Genomic DNA, 18,500 nt, shown 5'->3' with positions numbered 1-18,500 from the left:
CCAGATGTGCGTTTTCGTATTTAAGCATTCAACCAATTAACCAATCAGAGTTGAGGCATTATTTGTTACAAGTATTAGAAATCTACCTGGATGCCTTCACAATCTGTTCAGCGGGACCTAGAGCATAAAAATAAATGTTGAATAAACTGTTCCTTTAACCAATCAGAGTTCGAGTTGGCAACACAAGGCCTTCTGGGAGGCACTGGAAACGAGTTTTTGTATACTATGATTGGCTAGTCACATGATTGGCTCATAGTATCACTAGCCGCTAGTGATAAGAGCATACTGGCAACAGCTAGCACATTGTATCTGTAGTGAGCTGCATAAGCAAATATACAGTATTGTTGTCTTAATTTAATTTCGGTTTAGTCAACCCACAATGGTTAAAAGGAAGAAATTGATTTGATTGCAGTGATACTTGATGGCATACATGAATCCAGACGTTCAGAGTAAAACTTTGAACAGTTTAATGACAATATTTCTTAAATATCTTCAAGTTATTTCCGGGTTAACGACAACATCTAGACCAGGCGTTGTCAAACTCTGGTCCTCGAGGGCCGTAGCCCTACATGTTTTCCAAGTCTCCCTGTTGCAACAAACCAGAGACTGTGTTTCAACAGGTGTGTTGCAACAGGGAGACTAGGAAAACATGTAGGCGTATAGGCCTCGAGGACCGGAGTTTGACACCCCTGATCTAGACTCCAGATGACTCCAGAGAATGTGTAGTAAATCACGCCACACTCGCAGCTGTGGATTGATTCAGATGTAGCACTACTAAAGATCATGGGTCGACATGCATGGCCCACCACTGGTAAAATGTAAACCTCTGTTCTGTGCTGCGACAAGACTGGCCGTGAATCTCCGGGATGCTACTTTTGCAAGTATCAATTAAGCTCTCAGAGCTTTTGCAATCAATAAAGAGCAAAGCCACTCGAGCCTCAATCCGTCTCCCATTATCACGATGGCCTTTGAAGCAGCCTGTACATTCAGACTCAGTATAACCAAATTTCTATGATGAGCATGACTTTATTGACATGTACTTGCGGAGACTTGGGGTGCGTGGGGACCTGAGTGACACAAGTATAAAGGAAGATTCGAGCCTCAGAGATAGATTTCTGTCATGATAGTCAATGATCCGCTCACTCGCCCTCTCAGCCAGACAGTGAGCCCAATTTGTATTCCCGTTTCTTTTTTGTAGCTGTCATCGAGATAGACGTGTGTCCATGTTTGCTGCTGAGGGAGTCAATGAGCCATTGATTTTGGAGAACCGTGTTGAATCCTGAGATGACTCGTTGATGGACGATGTCTCTTAGAAGACACACAAAAAGGAGGAAAAAATTAGGACTGCAGTGGAAGACCAAACTGAAGACATATTCTCAATTTTCAGGGACATGCTTCAAAAATAATTCTAAATCTCTCCATATCTGCATGGTCAGTATACACTGTAAACCCGAACAGTACTACTGACTCAAAGTCATAGAGGTCAGTCAACTCAAAAGCCGATTTTTTGTCTCAAAAACTCAAACGTTTTGAGTTTTTGAATGAGTCCTGCGTTTTTAATTTGCAGTAGATCAATACTTTTGAGTTCATGGCAATCGTTTACTCAAATATTTTGAGTTCACGGCAGGAAGCTGCGTGATGACGTCACTGCGTGCTCTCATTGGACGCCATTTGAATTCTCAACGGCTGAATCTGGCAAAGACCAACGGATTATTCATTTTAAATTAGGGTGGAAAGACAAACAATCGTATTTAATATACTATATATGTATACTACAAAGACCCAGTGTGTCAATGCTGTAGTACCTCCACAGGAAAGGAATATTTTGGAAAGTCCGTTTGGGGCATTATATCCGCCGCTCGAGCCAAGGACTTCTCCTAATGTTACGAGCTCTTCTGTGGTAAGTAGGAATGTTTCTTAAACGTCTCTTGTTTGTTGAAAGACACAGCAGGTTTATTAGGAGAATTGTACCGCGAAGGTTTGTTTGGGCGGTGGTGGAGTAATATCTATCACGGGGTGTTGCGAGTTATGTTTGTGTCCGTGAAGGTTCGAGAATAATAGTCAAATGGGTGTTAAATTAAGTTTTATATGAACTTCAAAAGTTATAAGGGTCACCCGAAATCCACCACACGGATGCTGCAACGCCAGCAGGTTGGTGCTTTGAGTTAACTTTGTTTTAAACGGCAGCACAATAAGTCATGCTAATTCAACGTGCAACAGTTGTGCTGCCGTTTTAAGAAGGCACTAAGTAAATATAATGCTAGCCAAATGAAATATCACTCTGTACAATTGGTGTAGTTTTAAATGGTCATTCATGTGTCAACATAAAACTTTTTAAATATATTTTTGAAACTGCAAACACCATTTTTCAAACTGAAAACACCTGACTGGCTTGATGGCATCATTTAATCTGGTAAATAGATTATTTATTCAATTTAAAAAGTAAACATGGATCAATGTGTTTTATTAAATTAAATGATTACATTTGTTGTCTGTTTTTTCTATTCAACCTTTTAGCCCCAGGGTGGAAATTGAGTAACACCGCCATTATCTAAGGTATGTTTACATTTTTATTAATGCTACATGATTAATTACCCGAATCATATTAAAAATAATACATGTATGTATTTTTTATATTGAACAGAATTTTACCTAAACTTAATTCTCCATAGGTCTCAATAGGCCACTGTCTTGGGTTTGAGATGCTGAAGACAAGTACTGCAATGTTAAGCTACTGTCGCTTTCCCCAAATTAAAACTTGGCTTTTGATAAAGGAACAGCATGATATACACGAAACGCAGTCTGGCCCTTCGTGCTCTCCATGCATACCTACGAGAAGATGACTCACAGTCCTTCAAAACATGCAATGTATGTATTGCCTGACTTAACACAAATGTCTATTGATGTATTTTGCAGTGGGAAGAGAATCCAGATATTGAAAACATTCCTGTCGCACTTCTCTCCGTGACAACTGACAACTAGTGCCATCTTGTTTAACCCCAACAGCATTTCTGTTGTGATAGAAGATGGCATTATTGTGAGATGTCTCCCCAGGTTGGCTGATTGTTGTGCGGCGAGACAGAAAGCAGGTGGAAAGTTGATAAAAGTTCACTCAGCCAGATGCAGGAAGGGTATTGTGAGTTTTCTTTATTTGAAGTTGATATCAGTTTTCGGCAGACCCCAGGTAACACTGCTCTCCAGGTTGTCCTTTGTCCCTCTTCTTCCTCCCCCCCACCTTCTCCATCTCGGCTTCCTCTTATCCTTTCCACTTCAGCAAGGCGTAACGATCCCACCTTCTTCATGCAGGGTGAAAGGATCCCACCACTGCCACCAATTGTCGTGATGCGATACAGCACGCAGGTGGAAAGTTGATAAAAGTTCACTCAGCCAGATGCAGGAAGGGTATTGTGAGTTTTCTTTATTTGAAGTTGACATCAGTTTTCGGCAGACCCCAGGTAACACTGCTCTCTAGGTTGTCATTTGTCCCTCTTCTTCCTCCTCGAAGTGACTGGCTCAGGCTGGCTTTAAAGGTGCTTCACCTGAGCTTCTGGCCAATCAGGTCCCAGCGGCAATTGGCCATTCTCAGGTGGTTGCAATCACCTTCTCAGAGTCAATTAGTGGTCGCCCAACTCAACTGTTTTGGATGGGGAGAAATGCGCACCTTTCTCCCATCCAAAATCCATGAAACACAAAATTATTTAACATTTCTTTTAGCATCATGACACTGATACACACCTCCTCTTGTTTGGTTTAATGTATGCACTGCATTTAGATTCTCCCAAAAAAATCAATCCACACATTCACCTTCATTCAGAAAACACTCCTGTGTCTTGATTATAACAGACCACTCAAACCACGCCTGCTAAGTTTAAAAAATGCTTTGTTCCGCAATATTGAAGGCACCAGTGCTTCCAATATTACGGAACAAAGCAACACTGGATAAGTAATTTCAGAGTTTTACTCTGCTTTGTATACCTAAACATTGATGTACTGTTTGTGACTGATTTTCTATTCATAATTTGATGTGTAAACCTGGATTTCACCAAAATGTCTTTTTTCATTTCATGAATACTGTTTGTTTTACAGTTTTATTTTGATTTGCACCTTATAACGAGTACATTGAAATGTATTCTCTTGTATTTATTCAAGTATATGCTTGTCAGAGAATTTATTTTTTAACAGAACAGCAGAGTATAATTTGTTGTTTTTTTCTGTTTTGTTTTGTTGTTGTGTTTATTTCACATCTTTGTCACGATGTTGTGTTAATTACTAAAAAAGAACTGCTCAGGGGTTTATTTGTTGTTTTGGTATGTGGACATGCTGTGCATTTGATACTGTTATCATGAATGTTTTATCAAAGGTTGTTTTAAACCTTAATAAAAATGTGAACCCTAAACAGACATGAGGTGTGTTTTTGTTTTTAGACATAGAAGGCAAATGTAAATACAGTGTACATTAATATATTTTTTCAGGTAACATAAATTTGAGTTGGTTACGCTTAAATATGAAACCTAATTTTAACTTAAAAATTAAGATAACAAGAAAACATTAGAGTAAACTGAAAGTACATATTTTAAGTTCATTCAAACTCATAACATTTAAGTTCAATCAAACTGATAAAATTTATTTCCACTACTCAAAAATTTTGAGTAAAGTTTACTCAAAAATGTTGACAGTATAGCACAGTTTACTCAAATATTTTGAGTAAACTGTACTAAATTTTTTTTACGTAATCAGTTGCCATAAAATGTTTGAGTACTTTCAACTTGTTGGGTTTTACAGTGTATTTTAAAACACCTTTTTTTCAGCCTTCTCCAACGGATTAACTCAAAGGAAATACAGTACAACTGTCACGGTTTGCGAAGTGGTGATGGCGGTTGTGGATCCCAAAATGCAGGCAGGAGGGAGAAGACAAATGATGAATTGTATTAAAATAAAGTGAGCAGGACCAAAATCTTAATCATCAAAATTATCTGAACAGAAAACATACAAAGTATCAAATGAACACCAAGATTAAAAGTCTGCCAAGGTGAAACAAACACAATCTCCTGCTCGCTCCTCCCTGCTTTTTGGGATCCACAACCGCCATCACCACCTTGCAAACCGCGACAGAATGACCCGACCAACCATCGGATCCTGCAGGTACAATGGACCGGTCTCATTTCCACCCTGTGCCTGGCAGTCAACGTCCATGTCGAGCCGATGCTTCGTCCCGTGATTGTGTGAAAAGGTTCACACTCACGTGCACGACGAGCAGTGCCGCTTGCACGTCCACGTCCGGTCGAGACCTCCTTCCAGGTGTCCGTCCAGGGTGATACTGGGTGTCTGGCAGTGCACGCCCACGTCCAGCCACGCGTCGTCATGCATGTTTAATTGTGTCGCATCCACGACGAGCCGTGCAACGTCCGCGTCCACGTCAGTCCGAGACCCCAATCATCGCTGGACTTTTCTCATTTCTCCGGTGCCGGGCAGTTCGCGACCACGTTAGCCAACGCCGCGTCGAGTTTGAATTGAGTCACTTGACGAGCCGTTGTCACGTCCGCTCGAGGAGTGGCGGCAGGACTCGGCGGACGAAAAAAAAGGAAAGGTTTGGAACCAAAATACACGATGGAGACAGTATAGTTCAATAAACGTTTACTGAGACACGCAGGGCAAAAACAGAAGGTAAGGCAACCGAAGAGACGAGCGGGACCAATCTGCGTACTGCTGGGTGACAGGGTAACGAATGAAAGAATACACCGGCGAGGACCGAGCGGAAACGGGTGGCTTTTATAGCCAGAAGGCACAATCAAAGGGATTGGAATCAGGTGCGTGAGCCCGGAGACCACGGAGGGGAGGGGCGCGCACCTGACGCCAATTAGGATGTGACAGTCGTAACGTCCACGCCAACGTCCGGTCAAGACGTCCGGTCGAGACCACTGCCACTCTGCGCCTGGCAGTGCAACGTCCATGTCGCGCCATGTGTCGTCACATGATCGTGCGAGAAGGGTCGCACACACGTCCACGACGATCCGTGTCTTCGTCCACATCAGGTTGAGTCCCGTTCCCATCAGGCCGCCGGCCATCATATGCTGGAGAGGCAACGGTTGCCGTCTCCACCATTGTTTCCTGACAAGTTGGACCTTTTGGGAGACTGTTGGGACTTCTGGAAGCAGTCCCTTGAAGGGAGGGGTACTGTCATGATCTGGTTGGCGACCAACGGGCGGCGCAGTCGGCCCCGCCTGCACCTGCGCAGGTGCTGGTCGTCCCGATCAGTGGCAACCTGCCACGTTCGGATTAGCGACCAACGGGAAGCGCTGTCAGCCCTGCCTGCAAGTTCGCAGGTGCTGGTCGTTACAATCAGTGGCAGTCAAAAGGACTCCGGGCACGACCATTCGTTGTCGGGTCATTGTATGTATTCTATGCAATTGTATGCATTGTGCATTGTGTATGCATCATATGCTATGCATGTGTTTGCTTCCGTTAATGTTTTTTAGGAGAAACTGAAGTACCCGGAGAAAACCCTCAGCAAAACGCACGTCCTTCATTGACCGAGTGATGGGTGCTCCGTCACTGTTGATGCTCCGTCTTGAAAAAGTCTCTCTTAAATGGATGCTTTTGGTCAACACTATGTACATGTTGCTGAGAAAACACACTTCCCGTTCTGACAAGGCTATAGGAATAATAGCGCTGTGTAAACACCGCGTTTGTATTTGCAGACTGAAGATGTTTATTTGGGGTATTTTCCGTCAAATGCACGGGTTGCTACGAGCGGCCCAATTAAGGCAGCCGATGCTGCACGGTGCAAAACAAGGGTTGTTAGTTAAATAGAAGGTGTGAACAAGCTCTCATTAGCACATCCTATTCCTGTGTTTACTTTGCACGGTGGAAAATGGATCAGAGATTATGGGTACACACATATGCTGACAACATTTTTAAAAAAGCGCTATAAATACTCACAATTACCAACCACAATTGAAACGTAGCTATGTAAATTTGTTGCATACTTCCCGAATTGCATACTTCCCGGATTGCCACACAGCGATTACCCCAGCAATTGTTTTTATTGGATTGGAGTTTGATTGTGGATAGCCTTTTTTAGGCAGTGGAGACGTTTACATTTCACAGCAACACAATTATGAATGGAAAATGGTAAGGAAAGGAAGAAGTAGAAAAAGGAAGGCACTCACGCGGTGCCATCTTCAAAAGAACAAAAGGACAAAAGAACAAATGTGACAAAAAACAAAAGACACAAACAGTCATTCCACCTTAAGACCTTTCTGCACCATCTATGTGTTGTATCAAGCAGTGCTAGATGAAAGAGGAAAGGTTCAAAGTCTCTTTTTCACCAGTGGATCAACAACATCATGGTGTAATGTGCACGTCTGTTACAAGCTATATGTTGAAAGCAAATACAAAGGTGTAGCATCCTTTGACGAAAAGAGATTTTCTCACATCTCAAGTCCCATGTAAATCCGCTTGTATTCCAATTCTCAACAGTTCCTCATACGCATATGCGCTCTGCGGTGACGCTTCTTTCGCAGGCTCCTCAACCCATGCATTTATCCGGCCCCGACTGTACAACACTACCGACCTTTTCTCTGAACAAAGCTGGGCTGTGAAAATGCTGCCCATTACAGGCACAAAAAAGCACAATCACCCCAGAGTCAAATGGCACGAACATTCCTCCCAATCAAAAATGGTTCTGGCATATTTGTGGCATTGGAAGAGGGAAACCTTTATGAGTTTAGCTGCAGTGTTGGCATCCGGGCATGTTGCTAAGCAGAATGTTTTGACTGTCACAGACCTTGTGCTAATGTTTTGGGTATGTATTTTGTTGTTCTCTAGTCATTTCAAACTTCAAATCGTTTTAGTGGTACTGTAACTGAATTTCAAGTTTCATTAGAACCTCGAAACCAGGACGAGCCAAGACCTTCAGAATTTTTCATGCAGCCAATCTCCCGAGATCAACCAGTTCAGTGTAGACATCGTAAACAAGTACATGTTTGGAGAGTGAAGAGAAATAATGCGATTTGTGCCCAAGTACGATGGCACGTTGGAGCTCCTAGTTCACACTCGAGTAAGCAGGTGAAAAGTCACCAAAGGGGAGGGGGAAATGATGATGGAAGTGTCATGGCCAATAACTTTCATTATGTGTCTCTAACCTGTGCTAATTAATTTTCCTTTGCCGGGCAGTCATAGGTTTCGTTGTGTAGGAGCTCAGGAAAAGACCAGTACATGTATACTTGTAACCTTTGTGACTGTGTTGCTATTTACACCTTTGAGATGTTTTCTTTATGAAGTTGACCCCTTCCACCTGACCACCCACAACCCTCCCCTCGCCCTGTTGTGGGGAAACAAATAAAAAAGGTAAACTTTACTTTTTATCGATTGGAATGCATTAGTTGAATCAATACCTCCGTGTTTTACTATGACGGCCTGAGAATGTTGAAGAAATCAATGCTGTTTTTTTCTTTTAAATTCAATAATCCAGTGGTTTTAAATCTCTGTTTGGAAAGGATGCTTATTGTCAAAAGTGTTTGTGTAAACTGTCATTTGTTAATGTCATTGGACTGTATATTTGCTTAATGTTACGATATAACTGATTTATATTTGTAATATATACAATTCATTGATATTACTTTTATGTTATAATAACACCACACATGACCCTTGATGCAGTCAACACTCACTAACACTTTGTGATGCCAATAGTGGATTATGTCGAGGGCTCAGTGCGGGATTTTAGCATCACCCAGTGGCCACTTTGCCAAAAGCAGCTCTTTTTTGTAGCCGTCTCAGCTTGATAAATTTCACTCAAAGGATAACTACCATACCACCATTGTACAAGTTACATTATTAATTCTAGTCTCCTTCATCTCCATCCAAATCAGATAATTCTATGGATGGCTACAATGCAATTACCTTTTTTTCCTGCGGAGTGCCAATGAACAAAGGCATTTAGGACGCTAATTTCTCTTCTTTGGGGGTTCTGTTTTCAATACACATGTACAGGGAACGACTTAGTGAGGCCTTAACTTCAGATGGGAAGAAGGACACTTGGCAAGAAAGGTAGCAAATGATATATACGTATAATATATCAAATAAGCGCCTTCCAAATGTACACCCTCATCTGGATAACCTAAAATGAACACCTCCATAGAATAAAAGCCTTGCTTGATGGAAGAGTCTGCCTTTCAATGGTCGCTTCACTATTCATTGTGACCGGCATATGTTTTAAGCAAGATCATTCAATGAGGTGACGCCAGGAAGCGACAGAGGAGAAAAGGTGAGATAGGAAGTGACCGGTGGGTCTACCTTAAGTAAACAAAGCCTTGACTGTTTCAAGGTTGTCATGTGTCACGCTGCCCATGAGCACCGTCTTTCCTCAAGCCCGTCTGCATTATTAATGGCTATCATGAACCCGGGCTGTCAATCAAAGCAAGATACGGAGACAGTACCTCAAGGCTGGGGGGAATATGAGAGCACTTTTTCTCCATCACCACACCTGACCTCAGTGGGACTGCTGCAAACGCCTACAGCTCTCTATAACGCGTTACTGAGCCTTAGAAAGGACTCAATGATAATGCGGTTGGAAAATGCGGCAAATTCTAAAATGCACTTTTTTGACCAAAACAAACATCCCGGGCCCATGATCCTTACAGTTGGTACTGATATAGATTCAATACGTCTGTGTAAGCTCTCAGTCGACCAGGAGTGGACCATCGATGAAAAGGTTTCTTCAGCTGTCATCTGTACTTCTTTGAAGGTGTCGGACGTTTCACTTTTTATCCAAGAAACTTTGTCAGCAAACTAAAGTCTTACTGGTAGTTTAGGCCCTATATATATATATATATATATATATATATATATATATATATATATATATATATATATATATATATATATATATATATATATATATATATATATATATATATATATATACAGCTAAATCCTTCACTAAACCGATATGGTGGGGTGAAGTTCAATTTGGATCGTTCGTACAACAGCCTACTTGGGCAAAATAGGATTAGGAATACTGATGAAATGATACCGGTGGAAATGGGCCATTCAGTCCAGTCGTTAGTCAGAGCAATAGGAACAAAAAAAGTGGCGTGGTAGGGAGTAGTCCTCTGCTCTCCTCTGAGTAGTCCTCTGCTCCCCCCAAACTGAGAGCAGGGACCTATCATAACAGAAACCGGCACCGTCATGTCTGGACAGTAGGGATATATATGGGGCCTAAACTAAAATTCACCAATCATTGGGGGTGCGCCTTACACTCAGGTACGCCTTATACACCGGAAAATACGGTATATGCGATGTGGCAACAATGTAGAAAACATAAAACGGATTTTTTTCAAAGAGTTACTTTCAGACCTTTTTATATTGAAAAAAGGAAGACTTCACAATGTGTCTGTGTAAGCTCTCAGTCGTACAGGTCCATCGATGAAAAGGTTTCTTCAGCCGTCATCTGTACTTCTTTGAAGGTGTCGGACGTTTCGCTTCTTATCCAAGATGCTTCTTCAGCGAACTAAAGTCTTACTGGTAGTATCGGCCCTATATACCGCATTTTCACGACCATAAGGCGCATATAAACGTCTCAGATTTTTATCAAAATGTGCGGTGCGCCCTGTAGTGCGGACGTGTTAGACACCATCATGAGGAGGATGTGTAGAGAAAACGAGGAGGGGTGTGCGGGCGTGGTTTGTGTATGAATGAACAGGTATGTGCTTTATGTAGAACAACCCTGAAAATGGCAAAGAGACATGGTTATGAAGCTCAGTTTATTTAAACTGAAGGCTATCAACTACGCCGAGGAACATGGGAATGGAGCCGCCGTGACATAATACGCGGACATAAGGCAAGGTGGCCGAGTTGGAGGAAAGCTTCAAGCAATCGATCGGCGAGCTAAGAGCGAGCGGAAGGGGCGTTTCGACTGTCACCGTCCCGCTCAGAGCAGTAACGCTAGCGGAGGAAATGAAAAACATGAACTTGAACATTTCCAAGGAGGTCCGTCTTGGTGCTGGCGTTTTATGAAACTGTGCGATTTTTCCATGCGGACCGGGACTACTGTAGCGACAGCCGGCGAATTATTCTGAAAAGCTGGCGAAAAGGCTGTCATGCTAACGGAGAGAAACTCCCGGCGATTGTGATTTTTTTAAAAGAAAGACTTTGCCTAAAGAGACATTTCCAGCAGGCGTCATTCTTAAGGCAAACAAAAAGGGCTGGATGTTACGCCACAGTTTGCCAATGGATTGTGGATGCTTGGGCTAACGTGTCTGCTAGCACGGTGGTTTGAGCTTTCGAAAAAGTCGGTACCGGTAATGTGTTCCTTTTACCATGCCGACGCATATTGAGTGATGATTACAAAATGTTATTCCTTTGTAATTAATAAATAAAGCACTACCAAACTCAGTTTTGCTCCCGATCTGTTTTTTTTTAAATATGCATACTTGTATGCCTGTGTGTTGTTGTGAGGCGGACGTACGTATAGCAGTAGAGGATATGTACCGGTATATAAAACTTGCGTCCTTTCATCCGGTGCGCCCAATGTGTGGGTTAAATACAGAAATGGCACACATAAATGAGACTGCGCCTTTTCACACGGTGCGCCGTTTGGTCGTGAAAATACGGTATATATCCCTACTGTCCAGACATGGCGGTTCCAGACACTGCTATAATAGGTCCCTGCTCTCAGGTTGGGGGGAGTAGAGGACCACTCCCTGCGGCTCCACTGATTGTTCCTATTGTCCTGACTAACGACTGGCCTGATTGCCCCACTTCCTGCGATATCACCTCATCAGCATTACAAATCATATGTTGCCTAAGCAGGCTGTTGTACGAACGATCCAAATTGAACCTCACACCACCATATCGGTTTAGTGAAGGATTTAGCTGTTTTATGAAAATCCTTTCTTTTACTCCCCTTTCAAACCATCTATGTTCTTTCGCTAAGATTTTAACCTCGTTGTCGTCAAATGAGTGGTTGCTAGCTTTTAGGTGCATATGTACTGCCAATTGAGTCCCACTAGTATTATCCCTGCGATGTTGATAAAGTGTTTTTATTTTGAGAATTGGTTTAGTCTCCCCAATGTACTGCTCTTTACAATTTTCATTCTTACAATGTATTGAATAAACTACATTACTTTGTTTTTCATTTGGCAGCCTATCTTTTGAATGCACTAATTGTTGCATTAAAGTGTTTACAGGTTTGAAATAAGTAGGAATTTTGTGTTGCCAAAGGAGTCTTTGTAGTTTTTCAGAAACTCCTGCAATGTAAGGTACTGATACTCCTCTCCTTTTTGTATCATCAGAAGTTTTGGACAAAACTGAAAGTGTCTAATTGCGGCCGAAATTATTCCTCACTTTCCCACATTTGCTACCAGAGGGATTGCTCTTCCTTCTACGTATCTACAAGGAGGAAAAGGAGGGGGTGGTGGTGGTTGGGGGAAGTGAGGGGGCATCTCATGAACATGTAACCATTTGCCACCTGAAGTCAAGGAAATGTGAGAGCATTTCAGTTCGGTAAGAAGGTCAAAAGAAATGCACGGTATGTTTACTCATACTTTCGACGCAGGTGTTTTTCCAGCGTGTTGAGCCAAAGGGCACCCTCAGTTATTTTCTTTCATTTACATTCTCCAAGTCTTATGTGGCTTTGATCCCCCCCCCTGACCCAATCCCCCACCTTGATATGGTGTGCGTGTGTATTCATAATATGGATATAAATTGATGAATAAATTAATCTATCTTCCAGACCGCTTTATCCTCATTAGGGTCGCGGCAGGTGCTGGAGCCTATTCCAGCCGTCTTCGGGCACAAGGTGGGGGACACCCTGAACACCCTCCAGGGAGGCCAGACCGGGTCTTGAATTCACAACCTGTGTACTGTGAAGACAGCGTGCTTATCACATAAATATGTGAATAAATTGTTATGTTGCGTAACTAATGACGTATTCCGATTCTACATGAGTCTTCTTTGTGTTGACATTTTTTTTATTCGCATATTTATTGATGTGAATAAAAATGTGTGAGCACAGAGAAGTCAGGACATTTTCTGGGAGCATTTTCTCATGTAGAATTGGAATATGTTATTGGTTACTCAGCATAACATTCTAAAAAAAATTGGGATTTCGTCATCTGCAGCTGACCACATTAAAAACTTCAGCGGACCGGGAAAAAAAAATCTATGCTTTTCGGTGGCAAGGTCCAAAAACCAATTTGATGTGGTATGATTTGGATTTTGCAGTGTTCCTTTACTTCGTCAAAATCTGCGCCTGTACGGATTCATTCTGCCTAATGTGGACAGTGTTCTCTCACTGGTTGCTTTTATTCAAGGTGGGATGCTGGACCCCAATCCCAAATTTCTCCCAAGGCCAACTACACCTTGAACTGTTCACCAGTTAGTAAAAGTATACATTTCCAGACAGACAAAAAATGTTGTTTATTTTATTTTATTTTATTTTTATTTTATCTACGTTATTTTTTTATTTAATCTTTTACATGTGTTAGTTTATTTATTTATTTAATCACATGTTAACTACACTCAATTTGAACTGAACTCGCAACCTGCACCATTGCCAGAAAGTGAATGATGGAACAGGAATGTAGTGCTGCAGTATTGTGTCAGTTATTTCCTGTAAATATACATATATATACAATATAAAATGCATTAGGCGTGTCAAATCCGGGTGCAAAAGAAATGCATGCCGCACTGTACCTCCAAATTGAATGTAAATATGATTCTGCTTGATATATGTTGACTCGTAACAATGAGAATTTAAGAAAATGTGACATGTCATGGCAAGTAGGTGTCGGGCAGGTGATACACCTCGGTGACCCAAAGGAAATGTCACACGAATCGTTTGTAAAATAAAAAGAAGCCAACTAATTATGCTCCGTTGTTTATAAGATGCCAGGGCCCCCTCAACTCAATCTTTTATTCATCAAGACTCAAGGCAGATGGAGGTTCGCTGTCATCGTCGCTCACGTTCGTGCTCACAAATCTCATTTCAAACAGAAGCTGTTGAGCCGTAGAACTGCATTCTGCATCGTAATGAACATTTGCATTGCGCTTAGAAAAGGATGAAAAAAATGACATTAGCATTGTAAACAGGTGGACGGGTCAAGAACGACTTAGAGAAAGTAGAGTTGGAATGGCAGAGAGAGGGAAAGATAGAGAGAGAGAGAAAGAGAGAGAGAGAGAGAGAGAGAGAGAGAGAGAGAGAGAGAGAGAGAGAGAGAGAGAGAGAGAGAGAGAGAGAGAGAGAGAGAGAGAGAGAGAGAGGCTCATGCTTTCAAAATGTTACCTGTCAATCATCGCCGCACGGCAAGCAAATATTCACTGAGTGAAAGAAGTTAAGTCAACTCAGGCTAGGCTGCTGCAGCAAGTCATTATCAGTCCGACATGCACCGTTGCACTAATTCAATTCCTACAGAAATAATGCGTTGCACGTTTCATTTCGAGTTTTATTTACTTTTTGGGGGCGGTCCGGTAGTCGAGTGGTTCGCACGCCGGCTTCACAATGCAGAGGTCATGAGTTTAATACCCAGTCGGGCCTCTCTGTGTGCAGTTCTACCCGGGCCCGCGTGGGTTTTCTCCAGGTCCGCCGGTTTCCTCCCACATTCCAAAAACATGGCAGGTTCATTGAACACTCCGAATTGTCCTTAGGTGTAAATTTGACTGTTAGTGCGGATGGTTGTTCGTCTCGGACGTGTGCCCTGCAATTGGCTGGCAAACAGTTCAGGCTGTCCCCCAACTGGTGCCCAAAGATTTAGGCTCCAGCACCCCCCTGTGACCCTAATGAGGAACACGCGGTACGGAAAATGGATGGATTGATTTACTTTTTGGAAGACATCTTCATGTTTGCTTCCCCCGTCGTAATTGCTACCGTGGCCAGTGTTTCAACATTTCCTTCATTCGTTTCTCACCCACGTTCCAGCAGTCCGAATGAAACGCCCACATCTGGCAATATAATTACAGTAAAGTCTCGTTATATCGATATCGGATATATCGATAGTCCCGGTTATATCGATACTATTTCTATGCACGCACGGAGAAAATTACATGCAAACAGGGTCGGATATATCGATAGTCCCGGTTATATCGATATTTTTTCGGACTCCCTTGAATATCGATATAACGAGACTTTACTGTATTTGATTTTTTTTTATTCCCATTTTTATGACCATATCCTTCAAACTTTCCGACAACCATTGCCTGTGTCAAACAAAAATTGGAAGAACAAATCGAAATGACTGATAAAGTTGTTTCTCAGGGTTAACCACCCACGATACATTTTGAAAAGAAAGGCAGCTGTCTGATATGGTCTATTTTTTCATTTATGGGGAGAAGTTAAAAATGACAAGATTACTGTGTGGGTTTGTGTGTGTGTGTGTGTGTGTGTGTGTGTGTGTGTGTGTGTGTGTGTGTGTGTGTGTGTGTGTGTGTGTGTGTGTGTGTGTGTGTGTGTGTGTGTGTGTGTGTGTGTGTGTGTGTGTGTGTGTGTGTGCGTGTGTGTGTGTTTGTGTGTGAGTGTGTTTATTTTAAATCAAGGCCATGACGCAACGGTGCACTTCAACATCAAACTGCCTTTCCAGTCTTGAAGGTGTCTGGGCTTGTTCTACAAATAATAAGGACTACTTCGTCTGAAACGCAATCTCGGGTTGCCGTGGCAATAACAAATCAAAATGGTTTTGAACCTCACAGTTAAAGGTGAAAGTGCTGTACTTATATATCTACACACATACACACACACACAAACACAGACCCACAAACACCCACACACGGCCTCTTTTAATTGCCTCTGTGGCAATACAAGTCCGCAGAACACAGGTGTCAATGTCAAGGCCCGAGGGCCAAATGTTCCCTGCCACATCATTGTATTCGTCCCACCAAAGCAAAAAGCAAATCTTGCATGTCAATCGTCATGATGCTTGCTTAAGTCCGAACTCAAATTTAAAATTGTCCCATGTAAACCACGATAACAGTCATTATTCTTGACTTGAGATTTGAAAACTAATTATTCATTCATTTCTTGTGCGTTCATTATGTAAAATGTGGAGGAGATCAAACATTCTAATGGTTTCCTCAAATTCATAACAGCTCTTGAGAGGAAACTGTAACTACAATGTGGCCTGCGGCAAAAAATGTGTTTGACATACTTGACTTCGAACATGAAGGGGAGAATTGGAGGAAGGGAAGGGGGGTAAATTAGAAAGAAAGATTTGGTGCTCCAAACCCCTTTGGAATTTAGATGATCCATTTCTGAGCTGCCATCTGGCCGCTGAGGCTTGTGTTAATAGCAGTCTTTACTGTGAGCTAACCAAAATGTGGTTGGAGTCAGACAGCCAAGCAGAGCAGAACAGACAAAGTCTGGCGGTGAGAAAGGCAAGAGTAATAAGGAGCAGTTCACGAGGGTTAAAGGGGGAAATATTGTGGGTTTTTACATAGAAAAGAAAGACAAAAGGACACGGAAAAACCTTCAGCTTGACAGGTGGAGGAGCAAGTGCACCTCGGGGGTAATGTGTACTTAAAATGAGGAGTAAAGCACTGAAGCCAAGCTTTGGAGAACATGTGCCCGAAGAAGGATGGATTAAAGTACCTTTTGTCGTGCCATCATCGGGAACTTCTTTGATAATAACCTCGCCAAGCATTTCCTTTTCTTGTACATCTTACTTTGAACGAGAGTGAAGCGAATTCTTTCTCCTGGAACTGGAATCATGATTGAAAGTTGAAAGTTGTTATTTATATATATATATATATATGTGACGGGCGTCACAACAGTGACTGTCTTCATCTCCACGATGCTGCCGTATTAATGAAGACGAGACGCGTGGATGTGTCTTTTTATTTCTTTTATTTCTGCAACACAGTATGGCAGAAGGGATGGGTGAAGTCGCATGGGTTTCGTCTTGTAATTAACCTGAATCTCCTCGAGATTGTTCTCAAATGCAAAACATTGTAGATAACAAAACAGAATTAACAACGTGTGATCGTTTAGTGGTTATTTACAGAAAAAGAGAATACAACACAAGTTCACTGTTATTTACAAGATGTCCCTGAACGCATCACGGGCGGAGACTCGGCAGAACACGCGGTGCGCTTGTAATGGCTGGCGCGCAGTTCAACCCGCCACGGACACTCACGGGCAAATGAAACACGACACAAGAAACTAAATATTGTTCAATAAAAACGAAATGAAACAATTATTACCTGCAACACAGTATGGCAGAAGGGATGGGTGAAGTCGCATGGGTTTCGTCTTGTGATTAACTGCGCAATAGAAAAGCACATGTGCTCCAAAGGTCCACTCGACAAAACGTGAAGTAAATAATGACACAAAAAGTAATCTGGACTCGAAATGAATAAGGGAACTAATTAGATAACACTAGACAGTACAAAAGGGGAAACAAAATAAGATATTGTCATGAAAATGCGCGTTAATCAAGACCAACAGAAAATTGCGACTCACCCTGAATCTCCTCGAGATTGTTCTGGAAACTATGGGCGGGACATAGTGCCACACTGTGCGCCGTTGCGTCACTTCCTTCATAATTTAATAATCTAAGCGCACAACTCCGTTACATATATATATAAAAAAAAAAAAAAAAAATCCTCGTCTCACCCACCATGGGTGGTGTCTGTCCCCATTTCAGCTCGGGTCCTCTACCAGAGGCCAGGAAGCTTGAGGGTTCTGCGCAGTATCCGTGCTGTTCCCAGCACTGCGCTTTTCTGGACCGAGATATCCGATGTTGTTCCCGGGATCTGTTGCAACCACTCGTCGAGTTTGGGGGTCACTGCCCCAAGTGCTCCGACCACCACAGGCACGACTGTCACCTTTACCTTCCAGGCTCTCTCCAGCTCCTCTCTGAGCCCTTGGTATTTCTCGATTTTCTCATGTTCCTTCTTTCTGATGTTCCCATCACTCGGGACCGCTACATCCACGACAACGGCTTTCCTTTCCCCTTTATCTATGACCACGATATCTGGTTGGTTGGCCAATACCATCTTGTCAGTCTGTATCTGGAAGTCCCACAGGATTTTTGCTCGGTCATTCTCCACCACCTTGGGAGGTGTTTCCCATTTTGACCTTGGGGTTTCCAGTCCATACTCCGCACAGATGTTTCGGTAGACTATGCCAGCCACCTGGTTATGGCGCTCCATGTAGGCTTTCCCTGCCAGCATCTTACACCCTGCAGTTACGTGTTGGATTGTCTCAGGTGCCTCTTTGCACAACCTACACCTTGGGTCTTGTCTGGTGTGGTATATCCCTGCCTCTATGGCTCTGGTGTTCAGGGCCTGCTCTTGGGCAGCCAGGATGAGTGCCTCTGTGCTGTCCTTTAGGCCAGCCCTCTCTAGCCACTGATAGGACTTCTTGAGATCAGCCACTTCTGCTATGGTTCGGTGGTACATCCCGTGTAGGGGCTTTTCCTCCCATGATTGTCCCTCTTCCAACACCTCATCCTCTGTTCCCCATTGACTGAGACATTCTCTGAGTACATCATCCGTTGGAGCCTTCT

At 42.7% G+C, this 18,500-nt stretch overlaps 1 long non-coding RNA gene across 1 annotated transcript; it reads right to left on the bottom strand.

Moving 5' to 3' along the window:
- Positions 1-720: 720 nt before the first annotated feature.
- On the bottom strand, positions 721-17,556 carry LOC148888153 (uncharacterized). Its single transcript, XR_016117217.1, has 3 exons — positions 17,194-17,556; positions 16,583-16,692; positions 721-1,308 (listed from the first exon to the last, which is right to left on the bottom strand). It is a non-coding gene; the product is annotated as an uncharacterized LOC148888153 (long non-coding RNA).
- Between the last annotated feature and the right edge of the window lie 944 nt (positions 17,557-18,500).

This window comes from Hippocampus bargibanti, linkage group LG14, assembly GCF_051943395.1.
Source record: "Hippocampus bargibanti isolate YZ-2025 linkage group LG14, ASM5194339v1, whole genome shotgun sequence".
Taxonomy (NCBI): Eukaryota; Metazoa; Chordata; class Actinopteri; order Syngnathiformes; family Syngnathidae; genus Hippocampus; species Hippocampus bargibanti.
This window is presented reverse-complemented; position numbering and strand designations above follow the sequence as displayed.